The sequence below is a fragment of the Hyperolius riggenbachi genome, chromosome 5 (assembly GCF_040937935.1).
Source record: "Hyperolius riggenbachi isolate aHypRig1 chromosome 5, aHypRig1.pri, whole genome shotgun sequence".
Classification (NCBI taxonomy): domain Eukaryota; kingdom Metazoa; phylum Chordata; class Amphibia; order Anura; family Hyperoliidae; genus Hyperolius; species Hyperolius riggenbachi.
The window spans coordinates 153,697,000-153,718,771 of record NC_090650.1 but is presented as its reverse complement, the minus strand read 5'-3'; the positions used below and the strand labels follow the sequence as shown (position 1 = coordinate 153,718,771).

At 45.3% G+C, this 21,772-nt stretch overlaps 1 protein-coding gene and 1 long non-coding RNA gene across 7 annotated transcripts in view; one reads left to right on the top strand and one right to left on the bottom strand.

The window, feature by feature from the left end:
- Window positions 1-21,772, top strand: part of SUGCT (succinyl-CoA:glutarate-CoA transferase) — a 1,486,943-nt gene that overhangs the window by 759,949 nt on the left and 705,222 nt on the right. The window lies entirely within an intron of this gene.
- LOC137518477 (uncharacterized) overlaps window positions 136-21,772 on the bottom strand; it is a 138,489-nt gene continuing 116,852 nt past the window's right edge. Inside the window, exon 3 of the long non-coding RNA XR_011020828.1 lies at window positions 136-553. This is a non-coding gene — a long non-coding RNA (uncharacterized lncRNA). The remainder of the gene's footprint in view (window positions 554-21,772) is intronic.

Below are 21,772 nucleotides of genomic sequence, written 5' to 3'. Positions count from 1 at the left end.
TGATAGAGAGGGCAATAAATGCAGCCTTTTTGTGTAGAACAATTTAACACTATAATCCTGTCATATTTAGTTACTATTGCTTTATTCCTTCAATCAGGGCCATCAAGAATCACTTTAAAACCATCAACCCTATGAAGTAGAGCATACAATTTCCAATAGTAGCACTGGCAACTATAAAGTCGCAGCTTTTTCATCCTTTTTTTTAACACACAATATACAACTTTATTATTTGTTTGATTTGGGCATGAAAGCTATAGACCTAGTTAAACCTTTTTGATTTTTAGTAGGGGTGAATAAGGAACTTGGTCTCTTCTGCTGTACACTCATTTTTCATGCAGCTCTTCTGAAGAAGATTCTTTTTGGACACGTCAGTCACCTGACCAAAAGATCTGTACACAAAGTATAGAGCTGCCAGCAGATTGGTATTTTCTCTCTGCACAGAGCCATCACCTGAACATGTCTTCTTCTGTTCCTTCCTGTGGATTACAGGTGGATGTGGTCAGCACTGTGCACCCTTCCAGCTGCTTCCAAATGCCTTATATGGATGATGACACTATGGGGGAAGAGTTTGGACAGAACAAAGTCACATGCTTAGTCCAGCCAAGCATATAAATATATATATATATATATATATATATATACATACATACATATATATATATATATATATATATATATATATATATATATATATATATATATATATACACACACACACATACATACATACATACATACATACATACATACATACATACATATATACACGTACACACTTTGTACATGGCATATTCTTATTTATGCTTACCACGCGAAACCCCCCCCCCCCCAAGCGTGGCCAGCGCCGTGGAGGGCCGTCCACACCCACCTCCCAATATTAAACACAGGCACTTACCTTAACGTCCATTGCGTTCTGCTACATGAACATTAACTTGGGGGCACCACATGAGAAAGGAGTGAGCATGGGTCACCCCAAGCTTTGGAGCTCAGGGCTGACTTACACACAACACTCCAGAGGGGGGGGGGGAGGAGAGGCGCAGACAGCTCACCCCAGGGCTCACACCACCTAGAGCAAGCCATCCACCGCCTGCCTCCAAAGGATACAACTATGAAAATGCTTACCACAAGAGAATTTATGCGTGCTCAAACACCAAGTTTAACCCTAACAAATCTGGCTTTGCAAATCTGGCCTAAATGGCTTATCATGAGGCATAGCTCATGTAAATATGCATTTGCTTACCCATGCCAAACTATGCAGGGTCAAAAATCAATACTGCAAAGCGGTTGCCCTGTGGCAATTAGTTCATGCTACATTTGCACTATCCAGGAGCACCACGGGGAGGCTTCCCAATGCCCCCATACAACCGGGGGGCTACGGGGCCCCAAGCCCTCTCACTGCTTGGAAACCACAGTGGCACCCCGGAGGGGGAGGCTGGGAGGTGCAGGTGACACCCCCCCAAGCGTGGCCAGCGCCGGGGAGGGCTGTCCGCACCCACCTCCCAATATTAAAATCAGGCACTTACCTTAACGTCCACCACCTACCTCCAAAGGATACAACTATGAAAATGCTTATCACAAGAGAATTTATGCGTGCTCAAAAACCAAGTTTAACCCTAACAAATCTGGCGGGCGGCTCTTCCCGACGCTGGCCACGCTTGGGGGGGGGGGGGGGGTGTCACCTGCACCTCCCAGCCTCCCCTTCCGGGGTGCCACTGTGGTTTCCAAGCAGTGAGAGGGCTTGGGGCCCCGTAGCCCCCCAGTTGTATGGGGGCTTTGGGAATCCTCCTCGTGGCGCTCCTGGATAGTGCTAATGTAGCATGAACTAATTCCCACAGGGCAAGCGCTTTGCGGTATTGGTTTTTTACCCTGCATAATTTGGCATGCGAAAGCAAATGCATATTTGCATGAGCAATGTCTCGTGAGAAGCCAAATAGGCAAAATTTGCAAAGCCAGATTTGTCAGGTTCAACTTGGTTTAATGCACACATAAAATTCGCTGTGTAATATTCTTATATATTTTACACAATATGGATAAGAAACAAACAAAAAAAAAAAACATGTGCCTGAACTAGGGCTTTAAGGATAAGTGATTGGAGCAGCACCTGAAAGTTCCTTCTGTAACCTTTTTTTTTTTTTTTTTTTTTTCCAAAAAGCTTTATTTGAAGAAAAGTCAAAAAATAAACATCAACATTTGTCTCGTATCCATCAACAAAATTACACAGCTAGATCAAATCTTCAACATTTGCATCAAGGAACAAACGTTTCTATAACTAGGAACAAGATATAATTAGCTATTCAAGGTTTTAAGTCCACATTGAATATCAGGCTATAATCGTCTACAAAACAGTTTCCTTGTAGCTTGAACCGAGAATTTAGCTAAAATGACATAGTGGTAAGAACGGCTTGACTTATCATAGATGCATCAAATATTTAATCAGTACCCAAAATTTGTCTAGAACCCCACATCCATCCTGACGTGCATTATTTAGTACAAAACGTGCAGTAATATTGATACGAATAATAGTATCATCCCCAACTCCTGCGGTCTGACATCATTTGTATACAAGTTAACATAGGAAGCCTTTATTTTATCCTAACAATCAAGAGGTCTCTCCCCTTATCATGTCCCGGACTCTCTCCCATTTCATTCCATCCTTTGCCTCCTTTGCATTCTTTTCACACCCTCGCTTTAAATTGTCACCAGATCAGTATAGTCTTTAGTTTCCTTAAAATCAACCCATTGTGCCCATGTGATATAAACTTTATGGGCCCGATCTGTCTTAACTGCTCTGAGCTTCTCCATTGAATAAATGAAGTCTATTTTGTGTAGCCATTCCCTCATGGATGGTATCTTAGCTGACTTCCACCATCTGGGGACCAATACCTTTGCTGCATTCAAGAGATGTATCAGAAGGGAGTTTTTATAGGTTTTTATGGACATGTCATTATTATGGAGGAGTAAAGTGCTCATTTTGAAAGGGATGTGGAAAGATGAAATTTTTACTGACCATTTATGAATGAGTCTCCAGAAAGGGACAATTTTAGCGCAATCCCACCAGACATGCTCATAAGTAGCAGGGCTGTATTTGCAGCGCCAGCATTCATTAGAGTAGTCTGGTAAAATTTTATGTAAAGAATCAGGAGTTTTATGCCATCTGGTGAGTATTTTATAATTTGCCTCTTGTATGGTGGTATTTATTGAGCTTTTATGAGACAAAGTAAAAATGTTCTTTCAATCTATATTATCGTCATTGTCTCCTAAAGCCCTTTCCCATTTATCAGTAAATGGTAGAGGTGTTTCAGGGCTCAAATTCTCCAAAGTTTTGTACAATAAGGATACCACATGGGGGACCGGATCTCCCCTCTGACAAATTTCCTCGAAACCAGTCATATTTCTACCAAAAAATCTTTTGTTAGAGGGATGCGTGAGATATGAGCATATCTGGCGGAAGGGCCACGTGGGTATTGAAAAATTCTCAAGTTTATCTGTTAATATACCTCCTCTAAGGAAGTCTTTGGCCTTATATTCAAAATTGGGGGGGGGGGGACCCCTTTATGAAGGGGCCTTTCACCCCCGGTCCAAAGTCAAGGTTAAACAGTAGGCTCGTGAGTGGGCTCAATTCAGATGAAATTTTGTGTGACTTACAGATACTGTAGAAATTTTTCATCATACTCTTAATGAGAATAAATTCTCTCAGAAGAGGTTTCGCAGCAGGATTTGGGATCCAGGGAACATTCCTAATGGGTTGACCTAGGATTTGTTGATCCAGATCAACCCATAATTTAGCTTCCCCATGGCAGGACCAATCAATTATTCTCGTCAGTAAACTGGCCATATGATAATTTGCCAGATTAGGTACCGCCGCCCCGCCTTTAGTTTTAGGGAGGTACAGGATGAATTTGTTAATTCTTGGAGCTTTTTTATTCCATATAAAGGAGCCAATCCTGCTTTGAAGTCCTCTCAAAAATTCTTTAGGCAATAGAATGGGGATGGCCTGAAATAGGTAGAGAATACATGGGAGTATGTTCATTTTAATTACCCCAATGCGACCAAACCAGGACAAAGTAAGGCCTTCCCACCTTTCCAGATCTTTGAAAATCGTTGTTTGTAAAGTGGAGAAATTTAGCTGAAAAAGCCTGTTAAGATCTTTAGGTAGTTTGACCCCTAGATAGGTTATCACGTCATTGCTCCATTGAAATGGCATAGATCGTTTTAGGTCCTCAACCTGGGATAGAGGCATTGTGACATTAAGTACTTCAGACTTGGTCATATTCATTTTAAAATTTGATAAAGTTTCGAAGGCATTAAAGGCCTCAACTGCAGCTGTCATCGACTCCTTAGGGTCAGTCAGAAACAGAAGTATATCATCTGCAAATGCTGCAATTTTAAAGGATATATCTCCCACTACCACCCCATGAATATTCTCGTTGTTGTTAATATGCCTAATGAAAGGTTCTATTGAAAGAATAAAAATCAGTGGCGACAGCGGGCATCCCTGACGAGTTCCGTTCGTAAGGGAGAAGGATTGAGAGAGACATCCATTAATTCTTACTTGAGCCGTAGGGCCCGAGTATAAAGCCAGTATTTTTTGCTCCATTGCACTACCCACGTTCACATACCTAAGAACTTCTTCCATAAAGTCCCATGCTACTCTGTCGAAGGCCTTCTCCGCATCCACCGAGAGGAGAAGGCCCTCGACATTTCGCCTCTGCATGAATTCAATCAGAGTAATGGCTTTGCTCGTATTGTCTCTGGCTTCTCTGCCAGGGACAAATCCTACTTGATTTTTGCCTATAAGGGAGGGAATGATTGTAACTAACCTATTTGCAAGAATCTTACTAAAAAGTTTTGTGTCCACATTCAATAGGGAAATTGGCCGATAATTGGCACAATTTGTGTCGTCCTTTCCCTTTTTGGGTATCACAGAGATGTGAGCTGACTGCATTTCTGTTGGCATGGGGTTCGCTTCAGAGATCTCGTTAAACATTGCTGTAAGATGGGGTGTAAGGGTGGAACTGAAAGCCTTGTAGTAAGCCCCCGAGAAGCCATCAGGTCCAGGACTTTTATTAGGTTTAAGTGTTTTTATTGCTGAAGTGACTTCATCTTCCTGAAAGTCCTCCCCCCAGTCCTCCACTGTTTGTGGACTTATCTTAGGCATGCCTGAGGTGTAAAGAAACTGCTTGATTTCCTCAACCCTCCTATCTCTATCCGTTTTTGATGGTACATGTGATTGGAGAGAGTACAATTCGGAATAGAACTCCGTGAACCTTTGTGCAATATCCGATGTTCTCTGAAGCAAAGCCCCTTTTTTATTTCTAACAGCTTTAATGTCTCCCCCAATCAGCCTCTCCCTTAGTGCCCTAGCTAAGTATTTCCCCGGCTTGTTGCTTGCTTCATAAAAAATGCCAGTTCTCAAAGTAAACTCCGCTTGGAACCGTCTATCTAGAGCTTTATTGAGCAGGGTTCTGATTTCTGACATTCTATTTACGCTTGCAGTGGTAAAGTTTCTTTTATGTAGAGTCTCCAAATGCCTCAACTCCTCCACCCAGGAGTCTACCTCCTTGCTTTTTTCCTTTCTTAGCTTAGACTGTTCCGCAATTAACAGTCCCCTTAGGGTACACTTGTGTGCTAACCAGACCGACCGCCTGCTGACCTCTGGTGAAACGTTTTCATCAAAGAAGGTTTCAAGACGATTTTTAAGTCTGGGTTGAATGCCCTCTTCAGTCAGTAAATGTGCTGGAAATCTCCATATAAAATCTCTATCTTGCTTTGCCCTCAATGCTAGAGTTAGAGTGATAGGGGCATGATCAGATCTGGTACGAAGTTCAATTTTAGCATCTAAAAGTTTAGGGAGATCCTGCTGAGATATAAAAAAATAATCAATCCTAGTGGCTTTATTATGCAAGGCAGACCAGAAGGTAAAATCTTGCTCTAACGGATGGCTTATTCTCCACGAGTCTACTAGCCTAAGTAGGGCTAGGTTGTGTTTAATTCTGTTTAGGACCTTGTATCTCGTGGAAGAGTGGCCATCCGAGGTATCCAGTGAAGGGTTCAAGGAAACATTCAAGTCGCCTCCCAGGATAAGCACTCCCTAAGAGAAGGTCAGCAAGCGATCAGTCACGTCCGCAACAAATGTAGCCTGTCTTAAATTGGGTGCGTAGATTGATGCCAGGGTGACCAACTGGTCATTTAGTAAACCTTTCACGAAAACAAATCTGCCCTCATCATCCAGGGAACTATCCCTAAATTCCCATCTCACTCTCCGTGAGAGAATGATAGATACCCCTTTTATCTTTCCTTCTGAGGAGGAAGAGTTATAGATATGAGGATACTTTTTGTCACAGAAAGTGGGAGTCCTGCCTTTTTGAAAGTGCGTTTCTTGTAGAAATAGGACGTCACATTTATATCTGGCTGCTTCAGAGAACACCCATTTTCTTTTGTAAGGGGAATTAAGCCCCTGGGAGTTCAAGGACAGGAATGAGATCTTGCACTTGAAACAAAAAGAAAAACCGAGAGCCCAATATAGTGCAGTAAGTCTAACAATTGTTGGCGAAATAATTAACAGATGTGGATATACTCACAAACACGGGTTACCACATAGGCAACCACTTGAACTGCAGGTGGGGAGTATTAGAACCTGACCCCACTCAGGTTTAAGAAGTCGCTCTCTGTAGATAGAAAGAAGGGGACAGTCCCCTCCACCCAAGGTGGACTATATACTGTGCAAATTTGGACAGAGGCGCCAGGCAGGTTAAAATGATCTAAAAACAACTAAAAAGGAGGAGTACAGGTGGACTTACCTCCTGAAATGATGGACAATCGAGATTGTTCAAATCGCAAATAACAATTTATTTTGGCACTCCGCAACGCGTTTCGCAGGTATAGCCCGCTTCATCAGGCAAGGAGTGCAAGCTCAAAAAGGTCCAATAGTGGCAATGCGCCTCTGTCTGGCGCCTCTGTCCAAATTTGCACAGGAATGAGATCTTGTTTTTACCTGTCTGCATGGTGGGGGATGCCTAGACTTCAGCTTCTAGAAAGTAGTAGAATTAAATGACAAGAGTCACTCTTATTCTGTTGGCAGGAGAGGTATAAAGAATTGACTGTCAGGAGTGTGGGCGTATCGATTACGTGGGTGTTTAAGGGTATCAGATCACACTATGGTATCACCACTATGTAGCTTCTTTACAGAGTAGAGGGGCCGAACCACCTCTACACTTACACTGTAACTAGGAGACACCTATACAAATGTGCGGTGTCTTGGGTAGGGGGTGCTTTATGTTCTACGAACTAGCACAGAACTCAAAGAACTAGAAAAAGACTATAACACATCTACAGGGGAGACAGACCATTTTGAACATATTTCAAGTAATGACAACCACTAAACTGTAATTGCAACTATTAACATTGAGGGGGTCCCCTTTAGGAGATTCCTCTCTAGCTATATCCTTATGACTACATACTATTGGTTCACGAGATATCGCTATTAACCGGCGATCCTCCTGTACATCACTCAACGTTACCCTCCAATATCATGTGTCTAACTTATGTACCGAATAGAGGGTTAATCATAATCATCTTATAATTGGTACACTCCAATAAGCTTTGCGTAAGCCTACAAACTAATTCAAATTCAGACTTTAACCATAGATGAGTCATAAATCTTATCAAAAAACGCTAGGCCTCATTAATGAAGTCACTTAGATAACCAGGAGTGCTCACGTCCTCATAGCATACACTGAGTTAGGTAAGGTCATCTCCCTGCATCCTGGGGTCTTGCACCGATTCGTCTGAAGAGGAATGGCTGGCTTGGGGTGCTGTATTGGAACTTATGCTGGCGCTCTTCTTTCTGCGTTTGGATCTCCCCCAGCCCTTTTGCGTTTTTGGTGGGTTAGATGTGCCCATCAGTGGTGAAAGCCCGAATTCCTGCTTCCACTCGCTAAGATCAGGGATTTTTATTTGCAATGCCTCACAAAAAGGTGTTAAATCCTCCGGAGTTTGCAGAATGTACGTCTCGTCATTTTGCGTAACACTCAACCCGAAAGGAAAGCGCCATTTGTATAGCAAACTTTTTTCCCGCAAAAGCTGTAGAAGCGGCTTTAGGGCTCTTCTCTGTCTTAAGGTGATAGGAGACAGATCTTGAAATATAGATACTTCTGACTCATTAAAGATTATTTTGTCCTGGTTTCTGGCAGCTTTGACTATCTCTTCCTTTAAAGGAAAGGACACCAAGCAACATATTATATCTCTGGGAGCTTTTGGGTCAGCACTGCGAGGTTTTAAGGCTCTGTGTGCCCTAACAAATTCTATCACAGTGTCGGCATCTCTTTCTAAGATGTTATTGAATAAGGTCTGCAGAGCGTCTGTGATCTGTGCTGGTTGTATTGATTCAGACATTCCCTTAATCCTTAGGTTATTTCTTCGGCCTCTGTTATCTAGATCCTCTATGATTCTAAAGGCCTGTTGCATCTGGTTATCTTGCTTATCAGATTGCTTTTTAAGCCGCTTAATCTCTCCGGCCTGCACTTTAGTGACATTAGAGATAGCCTCCACTTTAGAAGAGAGGGAGTGAATGTCTCCGCGGACGGAGGTCACTGCTGCTTGTAATGCATTTTTTAAGTCTCCAGCCACAGCATTTAAGTCTCCCAAAGTCAGTACCTTAGTCTGAGGAAAAAAATCTCCTTGGGTGTCCTGTGTCTTCTCCACGGAAGGTTGCTGCGTCACAGATTTATTGCCTTGGTCCTTCGCCATCTTGTGTCTCTGAGCGGAGCTCATGTTAGCAGACTGAGATTTAAAGATCTCCGGTATACCACGTTGTGAAGAGGTTGGTGATGTCTCTCTCAGCTTCCCTGCTTGTTTCGCCTGCTTATCCTTCTCTTTGCCCATCTCTTTAGGGCGGTTGAATGTCAGAAAAAGCTATGCTGGAGTCTGTCTCCTCCTCTCTCACACGTCTTTCTCCCACGGCATCAGGCCACGCCCCTCCTTCTGTAACCTTTACCTACAGTGGCTTGCAAAAGTATTCCGGCCCCTTGAAGTTTTCCACATTTTGCCACATTACTCCCACAAACATGCATCAATTTTATTGGAATTCCATGTGAAAGACCAATACAAAGTGGTGTACATGTGAGAAGTGGATCAAAAATCATACATCATTCCAAACATTTTTTACAAATAACTGCAAAGTGGGGTGTGCGTAATTATTTGGCCCCCTGAGTGAATACTTTGTAGAACCACCTTTTGCTGCAATTACAACTGCCAGTCTTTTAGGGTATGTCTCTACCAGCTTTGCACATCTAGAGACTAAAATCTTTGCCCATTCTTCTTTGCAAAACAGCTCCAGCTCAGTCAGATTAGATGGACAGCGTTTGTCCAGAGTCACCATGGGCCTCTTGACTGCATTTCTGATCAGCGCTCTCCTTGTTCGGCCTGTGAGTTTAGGTGGATGGCCTTGTCTTGGTAAGTTTACAGTTGTAACAAACACAATTGCTAACTTCCAGTCAGAGCAATATCCTGCCTCTATCTGGCCAGCAGACGCTTGTCAGCCAATCAGGTGCACTGTCATACACCCTTTGCCTGCTGTACCATACCTAGCAGGAATTACATAGATTAGCATTCAGGTGGGAGGCTTTGGTTGGACGCAATCGTGAATTGCGTCGTTTAACAGGGACGCCCCGTGTAGGCACATCTCCCACACGGTCCCCTCCCTAACCACTCACCTGTCAACCGCATCGTAGAAGCTGCAAAAAATAAAATTTAAAATCACAAACACTGGTCCACATGACAGCCCAGGGGCCCCAGGTCTCTCTCACTCACTGGGGCCCCCAAACCACCATGCGACACCTAGAGGGAAGTGCGGGCAAGCCCTGGACCTCTCACCTCCAGGGAACTCACCCCACCACCTCTAAACTGAATGCCAACTGCAACAAACACAATTGCTAACTTACAGTCAGAGCAATATCCTGTGATTTTAAATTTTATTTTTTGCAGCTTCTACGATGCGGTTGACAGGTGAGTGGTTAGGGAGGGGACCGTGTGGGAGATGTGCCTACACGGGGCGTCCCTGTTAAACGACGCAATTCACGATTGCGTCCAACCGAAGCCTCCCACCTGAATGCTAATCTATGTAATTCCTGCTAGGTATGGTACAGCAGGCAAAGGGTGTATGACAGTGCACCTGATTGGCTGACAAGCGTCTGCTGGCCAGATAGAGGCAGGATATTGCTCTGACTGGAAGTTAGCAATTGTGTTTGTTGCAGTTGGCATTCAGTTTAGAGGTGGTGGGGTGAGTTCCCTGGAGGTGAGAGGTCCAGGGCTTGCCCGCACTTCCCTCTAGGTGTCGCATGGTGGTTTGGGGGCCCCAGTGAGTGAGAGAGACCTGGGGCCCCTGGGCTGTCATGTGGACCAGTGTTTGTGATTTTAAATTTTATTTTTTGCAGCTTCTACGATGCGGTTGTCAGGTGAGTGGTTAGGGAGGGAACCGTGTGGGAGATGTGCCTACACGGGGCGTCCCTGTTAAACGACGCAATTCACGATTGCGTCCAACCGAAGCCTCCCACCTGAATGCTAATCTATGTAATTCCTGCTAGGTATGGTACAGCAGGCAAAGGGTGTATGACAGTGCACCTGATTGGCTGACAAGCGTCTGCTGGCCAGATAGAGGCAGGATATTGCTCTGACTGGAAGTTAGCAATTGTGTTTGTTGCAGTTGGCATTCAGTTTAGAGTTGGTGGGGTGAGTTCCCTGGAGGTGAGAGGTCCAGGGCTTGCCCGCACTTCCCTCTAGGTGTCGCATGGTGGTTTGGGGGCCCCAGTGAGTGAGAGAGACCTGGGGCCCCTGGGCTGTCATGTGGACCAGTGTTTGTGATTTTAAATTTTATTTTTTGCAGCTTCTACGATGCGGTTGACAGGTGAGTGGTTAGGGAGGGGACCGTGTGGGAGATGTGCCTACACGGGGCGTCCCTGTTAAACGACGCAATTCACGATTGCGTCCAACCGAAGCCTCCCACCTGAATGCTAATGTATGTAATTCCTGCTAGGTATGGTACAGCAGGCAAAGGGTGTATGACAGTGCACCTGATTGGCTGACAAGCGTCTGCTGGCCAGATAGAGACAGGATATTGCTCTGACTGGAAGTTAGCAATTGTGTTTGTTGCAGTTGGCATTCAGTTTAGAGGTGGTGGGGTGAGTTCCCTGGAGGTGAGAGGTCCAGGGCTTGCCCGCACTTCCCTCTAGGTGTCGCATAGTGGTTTGGGGGCCCCAGTGAGTGAGAGAGACCTGGGGCCCCTGGGCTGTCATGTGGACCAGTGTTTGTGATTTTAAATTTTATTTTTTGCAGCTTCTACGATGCGGTTGACAGGTGAGTGGTTAGGGAGGGGACCGTGTGGGAGATGTGCCTACACGGGGCGTCCCTGTTAAACGACGCAATTCACGATTGCGTCCAACCGAAGCCTCCCACCTGAATGCTAATCTATGTAATTCCTGCTAGGTATGGTACAGCAGGCAAAGGGTGTATGACAGTGCACCTGATTGGCTGACAAGCGTCTGCTGGCCAGATAGAGGCAGGATATTGCTCTGACTGGAAGTTAGCAATTGTGTTTGTTGCAGTTGGCATTCAGTTTAGAGGTGGTGGGGTGAGTTCCCTGGAGGTGAGAGGTCCAGGGCTTGCCCGCACTTCCCTCTAGGTGTCGCATGGTGGTTTGGGGGCCCCAGTGAGTGAGAGAGACCTGGGGCCCCTGGGCTGTCATGTGGACCAGTGTTTGTGATTTTAAATTTTATTTTTTGCAGCTTCTACGATGCGGTTGACAGGTGAGTGGTTAGGGAGGGGACCGTGTGGGAGATGTGCCTACACGGGGCGTCCCTGTTAAACGACGCAATTCACGATTGCGTCCAACCGAAGCCTCCCACCTGAATGCTAATCTATGTATTTCCTGCTAGGTATGGTACAGCAGGCAAAGGGTGTATGACAGTGCACCTGATTGGCTGACAAGCGTCTGCTGGCCAGATAGAGGCAGGATATTGCTCTGACTGGAAGTTAGCAATTGTGTTTGTTGCAGTTGGCATTCAGTTTAGAGGTGGTGGGGTGAGTTCCCTGGAGGTGAGAGGTCCAGGGCTTGCCCGCACTTCCCTCTAGGTGTCGCATGGTGGTTTGGGGGCCCCAGTGAGTGAGAGAGACCTGGGGCCCCTGGGCTGTCATGTGGACCAGTGTTTGTGATTTTAAATTTTATTTTTTGCAGCTTCTACGATGCGGTTGTCAGGTGAGTGGTTAGGGAGGGAACCGTGTGGGAGATGTGCCTACACGGGGCGTCCCTGTTAAACGACGCAATTCACGATTGCGTCCAACCGAAGCCTCCCACCTGAATGCTAATCTATGTAATTCCTGCTAGGTATGGTACAGCAGGCAAAGGGTGTATGACAGTGCACCTGATTGGCTGACAAGCGTCTGCTGGCCAGATAGAGGCAGGATATTGCTCTGACTGGAAGTTAGCAATTGTGTTTGTTGCAGTTGGCATTCAGTTTAGAGGTGGTGGGGTGAGTTCCCTGGAGGTGAGAGGTCCAGGGCTTGCCCGCACTTCCCTCTAGGTGTCGCATGGTGGTTTGGGGGCCCCAGTGAGTGAGAGAGACCTGGGGCCCCTGGGCTGTCATGTGGACCAGTGTTTGTGATTTTAAATTTTATTTTTTGCAGCTTCTACGATGCGGTTGACAGGTGAGTGGTTAGGGAGGGGACCGTGTGGGAGATGTGCCTACACGGGGCGTCCCTGTTAAACGACGCAATTCACGATTGCGTCCAACCGAAGCCTCCCACCTGAATGCTAATCTATGTAATTCCTGCTAGGTATGGTACAGCAGGCAAAGGGTGTATGACAGTGCACCTGATTGGCTGACAAGCGTCTGCTGGCCAGATAGAGGCAGGATATTGCTCTGACTGGAAGTTAGCAATTGTGTTTGTTGCAGTTGGCATTCAGTTTAGAGGTGGTGGGGTGAGTTCCCTGGAGGTGAGAGGTCCAGGGCTTGCCCGCACTTCCCTCTAGGTGTCGCATGGTGGTTTGGGGGCCCCAGTGAGCGAGAGAGACCTGGGGCCCCTGGGCTGTCATGTGGACCAGTGTTTGTAAGTTTACAGTTGTGCCATACTCCTTCCATTTATGAATGATCGCTTGAACAGTGCTCCGTGGGATGTTCAAGGCTTTGGAAATCTTTTTGTAGCCTAAGCCTGCTTTAAATTTCTCAATAACTTGATCCCTGACCTGTCTTGTGTGTTCTTTGGACTTCACGGTGTTGTCGCTCCCAATATTCTCTTAGACAACCCCTGAGGTCCTCACAGAGCAGCTGTATTTGTACTGATATTATATTACGCACAGGTGCACTCTATTTAGTCATTAGCACTCATCAGGCAATGTCTATAGGCAACTGACTGCACTCAGATCAAAGGGGGCCGAATAATTATGCACACACCACTTTGCAGTTATTTATTTGTAAAAAATGTTTGGAATCCTGTATGATTTTCGTTCCACTTCTCATGTGTACACCACTTTGTACACCAATCTTCTTCCAAATATAGCACCACTGTGTCCCTGAAATGCATCAATTTGTGGTCCTCCACCACAGGCATTCAAAGTCTGCATAATGTGTCAGAAGGACACATCTTATTGCACACACAGAATACAATAACACTTCATTCGCCTCTCTATAGTCTATGAATCCATGACCCAATAGAGTGTCTCTTTTTGAGTCACAATCCTCTGTTATAGCTCACTGAGCCATTGGCCATGTTATTATGATCATCTATGTATTTTCTAAAAGAATGTTATTATAGTTTATTTTTTTAATAAAAATACAATATAACATTAACTATCTGCGGACCGCCGCAGTATAAATCTACGGCGGTTCTGACCGGACGTAAACTCTACGTCCCATTGACCGCGCGCCCCCGCCCGTCCCTGCCGCTGTTGCCGCTTGATCTCCTCTATGACGGCAGAGCACTGTGAGCCGGGCAGGAGCCATTTTTATTGGCTCCTGGCCCTGTCATTAATGTAAGCCGTTCCCATTGGCTTACATGGAGTGACAGGGTCAGGAGCCAATGAAAGCGACTTCTGACCGGCGCACAGCGCTCTGCCGTCATACCGACGGCAGAGAGAGCAGCCTGCGGCGGGGACAGAGCAGCGTGACCATCGGGAGCTGTGGATTTTAGCGGCGATTCATCGGGAAGCGGTGGTTTACTGGACCAGCACCCTCTGGTCCTTAAGGGGGCAGAGGGTGCTGGTCCCGAAGTGGTTAACATCAACACTGACATTAACTGTGGCTAACAGCTCTCGTGACATCAGGCCACCAGGACGACATATATCAACATTAATGAAAGTAGTACTTTCTCCTCAAGTTGCCTGAAGGCTCGAAAGAGTCTTGGCCTGGTTACATCCCCTCTTGGGAACCACTAGTGTCACTTCATTTTGGTATATTTGTTAGAATTTAATCATCCAGTTTTCATTTGTAGTAGGAAAGCCAGCTAGACCACATCTTTTTGAATTTTTTGTGATGTTTGAGTAGAGACACAGGCACATTGACAACAAAAGTGAGTACACCACTAAAGGCTCTTTCCACGAGCAATTGAAAACATTGGTAACTGCTTGCTGCTGCCTGTTAACTGCTCGTTGCTGCCTGATAACTGCTCGCTGAGCACAAAGTTCAACTGCCCATGCAAAAGGGCCCTATGTGAAGAATGTCAAAATTCTGCCCAACTAGACATTTTCCCTCCCCAGGGTCATGTTACAAGGTCTCAGATTTGAAGAGACTGTCTTTAGCAAATAGATTTGTAAGTGCTGGCAGAGCTGCAGAGGTTGAAGAGGTGGGGTCACCCTGTCAGCGCTCAGACCATAATGCCGCACACTACATCAAATTGATCTGCATAGCTGTCATCCCAAAAGTACTCCTATAGAACTGGCAACGCATTTCACGGGCAATCCCGCTTCATCAGGCAATATATAAAGGAGTAATACACAGCATGGAGTCCAATGTCAGTTTGGCACCTCTGTGACCTCTGTGCCAGTTCTATAGGAGTATGTATGAATAAATTATTGTTTCCTGAATCGACAAGCATCGTGTCTGCTTTTAGTAGCTGGTCCACCACCGCCTACTTACCGTTTTTAACAATTTTAGTCTATTTTATCCTATTGGCGCCTCTGTACACTCCAACGAGACCAAATCATTCACCCTTGGTGGAAGGGTGAATACCCTTTTGTCCTTCTATCTACCGAGAGCAACGTCTTAATCCTGAGTGGGGACAGGTCTAATCTCCCCATCTGCCTATACAGTGGTTACCTTTGCGGTAACCCACGTTTGTAAGTATAATACTTACCTTTCACTCTATCTCATTATCCAATACATATTACACTATTTTGGGCTCTCGGTTTCTCTCCGTCATCCCAAAAGTAAGACTCTTATAATAATGATGCACAAGAAAGCCTGCAAACAGTTTGCTTAAAACACACAGTCTAAGGACATGGATTACTGACACCATGTTCTTTGGTCTGATGAAACCAAAACAAACTTATTTGGTTCAAATGGTGTTAAGTATGTGTGGCAATAACCAGGCGAAGAGTACAAAGACCGGTTCATCTTGCCTATAGTCAGGCATGGTGGGTGAAGTGTCATAGTTTGGGGTTGCAAGAGTGCTGCCATCACTGGGGAGCTACAGTTTGTTGAGGCATACTGAAGCTGAACATGATCCCCTCCCTTAGTAAACTGCGCCTCAAGCAGTGTTCCGACTTGATAATGACCCCACACACACCTCCAAGGTGACTGCAGCCTTGATAAAGACACTGAAGGTATAGGTGTTGGTCTTTCCAATCATGTCTCCAGACCTAAAACCTACAGTGGGTTGCAAAAGTATTCGGCCCCCTTGAAGTTTTCCACATTTTGTCACATTACTGCCACAAACATGCATCACCTTTTGCTGCAATTACAGCTGCCAGTCTTTTAGGGTATAGCTCTACCAGCTTTGCACATCTAGAGACTGAAATCCTTGCCCATTCTTCTTTGCAAAACAGCTCCAGCTCAGTCAGATTGGATGGACAGCACTTGTGAACAGCAGTTTTCAGATCTTGACACAGATTCTCGATTGGATTTAGATCTGGACTTTGACTGGGCCATTCTAACACATTGATATGTTTTGTTTTAAACCATTCCATTGTTGCCCTGGCTTTATGTTTAGGGTCATTGTCCTGCTGGAAGGTGAACCTCCGCCCCAGTCTCAAGTCTTTTGCAGTCTCCAAGAGGTTTTCTTCCAAGTTTGCCCCGTATTTGGCTCCATCCATCTTCCCATCAACTCTGACCAGCTTCCCTGTCCCTGCTGAAGAGAAGCTCCCCCCGAGCATGATGCTGCCACCACCTTACTTGACAGTGGGGATGGTGTGTTCAGAGTGATGTGTAGTGTTAGTTTTCCGCCACACATAGCGTTTTGCATTTTGGCTAAAAAGTTCCATTTTGGTCTCATCTGACCAGAGCACCTTCTTCCACATTGTTGCTGTGTCCCCCACAAGGCTTGTGGCAAACTGCCAACGTGACTTCTTATGCTTTCTGTTAACAATGCCTTTCTTCTTGCCACTCTTCCATAAAGGCCAACTTTGTACAGTGCATGACTAATAGTTGTCCTTTGGACAGAGTCTCCCACCTGAGCTGTAGATCTCTGCAGCTTGTCCAGAGTCACTATGGGCCTCTTGACTGCATTTCTGATCAGCGCTTTCCTTGTTCGGCCTGTGAGTTTAGGTGGATGGCCTTGTCTTGGTAGGTTTACAGTTGTGCCATACTCCTTCCATTTATGAATGATTGCTTGAACAGTGCTCCGTGGGATGTTCAAGGCTTTGGAAATCTTTTTGTAGCCTAAGCCTGCTTTAAATTTCTCAATAACTTGATCCCTGACCTGTCTTGTGTGTTCTTTGGACTTCACGGTGTTGTTGCTCCCAATATTCTCTTAGACAACCTCTGAGGCCGTCACAGAGCAGCTGCATTTGTACTGACATTAGATTACACACAGGTGCACTCTATTTAGTCATTAGCACTCCTCAGGCAATGTCTATAGGCAACTGACTGCACTCAGATCAAAGGGGGCCGAATAATTATGCACACACCACTTTGCAGTTATTTATTCGTAAAAAATGTTTGGAATCATGTATGATTTTCGTTCCACTTCTCACGTGTACACCATGTTGTGTTGGTCTTTCATGTGGAATTCTAATAAAATTGATCCATGTTTGTGGCAGTAATATGACAAAATGTGGAAAACTTCACGGGGGCCGAATACTTTTGCAACCCACTGTATTAAGCATCTATGGGGCATCCTCAAATGGAAGGTGTAGGGGGGCAAGGTTTCTAACATCCGCCAGCTTTGTGATGTCTTCATGGAGACATTGAAGAGAATTTCAGTGGCAACCTGTGAAGCTCTAGTGAATTCCAAGTCAAAAAGAGTTAAGGCTGTGTTAGAAAACCATGATAAGCACAAAAAAATGTTGACACGTTGGGCAGAATTTTGACATCCTTCACTTATGGGCTAATTGCTTTTATTGCCAGTGGTATAGGCATTAAAGGCTGTGTGTTGAGTTATTTTGATAGGACAGCAAATTTACACTGTTCTGCAAGTTTTACACTGACGACTTTACATTGTATCGAAGTGTTATGTCTTTGGTGTTGTCCCATGAAAAGATATAAAATATTTACAAAAATGTAAGACGTATACTCATCTTTGTGAGATACTGTATATTGCCTGAATAGGTGAGTTGTAAAGAGTAATTGTTAGGCATAAAATAAAAAATCAATTCTCTATTTTATATGGTAAACAAATAATAACAAGGATGCTAACCAGTCAATCCATAAGTTAAAAATCACTTTTAATTTTCTTATCAATAGAATATCATTTACCTGGTCCCCTGGCTCTTATTTGATACATATGCCGCAAATGAGAAGTTGCGGTACATGCTGTTTGTTTGTTTTTTTTCTTCTTCTTTACGGTCATCCTCTTTGCCCTTCAGATATAACTAATGCAGCCTGATTGGCTGAAGTTTTTCACTCCCGTTTTCTTCTCCCACACCTCTTTTTTTTCTCTGATTGGCCAATATTTCTTGTGCTGAGAAGCTGAGAAAGTGACTCAGCTAAAATCTGATCCTTACAAATAAGCCAGGACTGCAAAGTCACACAACGGTTTGTGACAATGCACTTCTTACTGCAGAGCTGTGTGGAAGTGTCTGAAGACTGGGAGGAGGGCAGGCAATGCATACACATTGAAAAAGAGTAAGGGAGGAAATGACATCAGGATTGGCTTCAGACACAGGGATTCTAAAATGTAAATTGACAGAAACCGAATTATCTTTATTTACTATATAAAACTCACTGAAAACTCATTGAAATCAAAATGTGGATAGTGCAATACATATGTTATGTAAGAAAAGCAAGTATTTACTACTACATACCGTATATACTCGCATATAAGCCGAGGTACCCACTTTTCCTTTAAAAAACTGGAAAAAGTGATTGATTTGCATATAAGCCCCCTCCCCCAGTATAGCCCCCTCCACAGTATAAATAGAAAGAAAGTTCTGAGTTCAGTACCATTTCAACCCTTCATATTATTAAAATGAGGGTCTGGCAAGCAGGATAGGGATAAGAACAACACATCTGGACTGGCAGGCTGGCATGACAGGGACATGGGCAACAAGCTAAGACTGGAATGGATGGCTGGAAAGTTAGGGAGGACAACATATGTGGACTGGCAGGCTTGTATGGCTGGACTGGTAGGCTGGTATGGCAGGTACAACAATAAGAAATGTGGACTGGAGTATCTGGCTAGCAGGATAGGGATTAGGAACAACACATGTTGACTGGACTGACTGGCAGGCTGGCATGACATGTGTAACCACCAGCACAAGGGGATTGACTTGTGAAAGGGATCGTGCAATGATCCCACACTCATGTGCTGCTCCCCCCTCTCTTATGTTCCTTTCCCCCCCAGCGGCAACATAGAGTGTAACCCAGCACTACAACTGACCTGTGTCCCCTGATCAGTTGTAGCAGAGAGAGAGACATTGTCACTGCTCCATGGACGCACAGTTCAAAACGAAGTTGCCGCTTCCTCCAGGTCTACCTTCTTTGTTCATGTCTGTGATAGCTCAGAAGCGGTGCGTGTATCAGAGTCACCTGCAGGTCTGGGGATTCCCTTGCCTCTCTGTCCAGCTCGCTGTTTCTCATATGACACCATCTAGTGGCGCCTTGAGAAACAGCGAGTGTGGCAGAGAGACAAGGGAGTCCCCAGAGCTGCACATGACTCTGATACACGCACTGCTTCTGAGCTACCACGGGCATGGACACAGCGGAGAGCCCTGGAGGAAGCGGCAACTCTGTTTTAAACTGTGCGTCCATGGAGCAGTGACGATGTCTCTCTCTCTCTGCTACAATTGCTGGATTACACACTGTTGCCACGGGTGTGCAGGGACGTAAGAGGCAGCCAGGGATGCAGTACATGAGTGTGGGATCATTGCATGTTTTTTGTGCTAAAAAATTCGGCTTATATGCGAGTATATGTGGTATGTGGGGTTTTTTTTCCCCCGAGATAGTGATAAATGATTTTTTCTATTCACAAAACATAAATACTCATACATGACTTATTTATCATCTAATTAATAAAAATAACCTTTCAGCACATTGTCATGCAAAATAATCACTCAAAGTAAGTTGTTCCTGATTGAAAACAGGTGAAAAAGCTTTGTGAATCATGCCCTATGTCAGTTATTTTTCACCATTTTGTGTGAAATTTGTCAGATTTTTTTCTTCTTCCAGTGCCAACAAAAGAAATAAACATGACAATACCAAAACATTTTTTTTACCTAAGCATTTGTAATTGCAAAAATTCCTTGGGCAAAGTTTTGGTGCGTTTTCTGACTTGAATGCAAGGGTGCCTATATTTTTGGCATGACTGTATGAGCTACAGTGCTTTCTGTGATTAATTAACCTCCTTAGCGGTAACCCCGTGTGTGACACGAGGTAAGCCGCCGGAGGGTGCCGCTCAGGCCCTGCTGGGCCGATTTACATAATTTTTTTTTGCTGGACGCAGCTAGCACTTTGCTAGCTGCGCCAGCACCCCGATCGCCGCCGCCGCGCGCCCGATCGCCGCTATCCGGTGCGGCGCGCGGCCCCCCCCCCCCCCAGACCCCGAGCGCTGCCTGGCCAATCAGTGCCAGGCAGCGCCGAGGGGTGGATCGGGACTCCCAATGACGTCGGTGACGTCATCCCGCCCCATCGCCATGACGACGGGGGAAGCCCTCCAGGAAATCCCGTTCTTTGAACGGGATTTCCTGATAGGAGATCGCCGAAGGCGATCGAAGAGGGCGGGGGGATGCCGCTGAGCAGCGGCTATCATGTAGCGAGCCCTCGGCTCGCTACATGATTAAAAAAATTTTTTTAAAAAAAACTGCTGCGCTTCCCCCATGGCGGTATTTTTCATACCGCCAAGGGGGTTAAACTAAGCTCTTTAACTGTGCCACAAACCAGTGCTCTTACTTGACACAACAAAATGCTAGTTTTTTTTTATAATTGTCCGACTTAATTATTGGGAATTATTCCTGGGAAAAGTGATGCATTTTCAAACATAAATGCAAGAATGCCAATATCTTTGACCATGACTATATGTATGTACTTTTAAAGGGATAAAGTAGCAATCCACGGAGTAAACCAATCACAGTTGCACAAAACCACACAGAATGTAGCAAGGATGAAACAGAGGCATCTATAACAGGGTAAAACCATTAAAAACTGTTTAACCACTTGAGGACTGCAGGGCTAAACCCCCCTAGTGACCAGGCCATTTTTAGTAAAATTGGCCACTGCAGCTTTAAGGTTAAGTTGCAGGGCCACAAAGCACAGCACACAAGTGATCCCCCCCCCCTTTTCTCCCCACCAACAGAGCTCTCTGTTGGTGGGGTCTGATCGCTCCCCCATGTTTATTTATTTTTTAAGAAAAATATTGTTTCTATTTTTAATTAAAAAAACCCTGTTTCTTTAAATACCAACCCTCCCTCCCCACAGCCAGCCAATTATGGCGATCGGCTGTCATAGGCTTCTGCCTATGAAAGCCTATCGCTCTCTTGTCCCCCAGGGGGACAGCCGTGTCACACGGCTGTCCCCAGTGCAGCGCCGCTGCTGATCACAGCGCTGCACAGTGTAAATAGACGGCGATCACGCCGTCTAACAGTCTCCCGAGCGGCAATAGCCGCTCGGAGACTGAAGGCGGGGCGGAGCTCCGCCCTCCGAGCATGAGATGCGCGCGCAGCGTGCGCGCTATCTCATGCAAATTACAGCCCCAGGACTTTACGCCAATCGGCGTTAGGCGGTCCTGGGGCTGCCACCGTTGCCACGCCTATTGGCGTGATGCGGGCGGCAGAAGGTTAAAAGAGAAGATAGTGGTGGACTTACCTCCCCAGTAAGTAGACACCAAATTGGTTGATTTAATAGTTAACAATCACATTTATTTACACATTCCACAACACTCCACAACGCAACATTTCATTGTTGACTATTAAATCAAACAATTTGGTGTCTACTTACTGGGGAGGTAAGTCCACCACTACCTCCTCTTTTAAACATTTGAATGGTTTTATCTTGTTATTGGTACCTCTGTTCCATCCTTGCTACAATATTGAGTCCACCCTAGATGAAGGGGTGTTACCCCTTGTCTTCTCTCTACAGAGAGTGACTTCCTAACCTGAGTAGGGTCCGGTCCTAATCCCCACCCATCTATACAG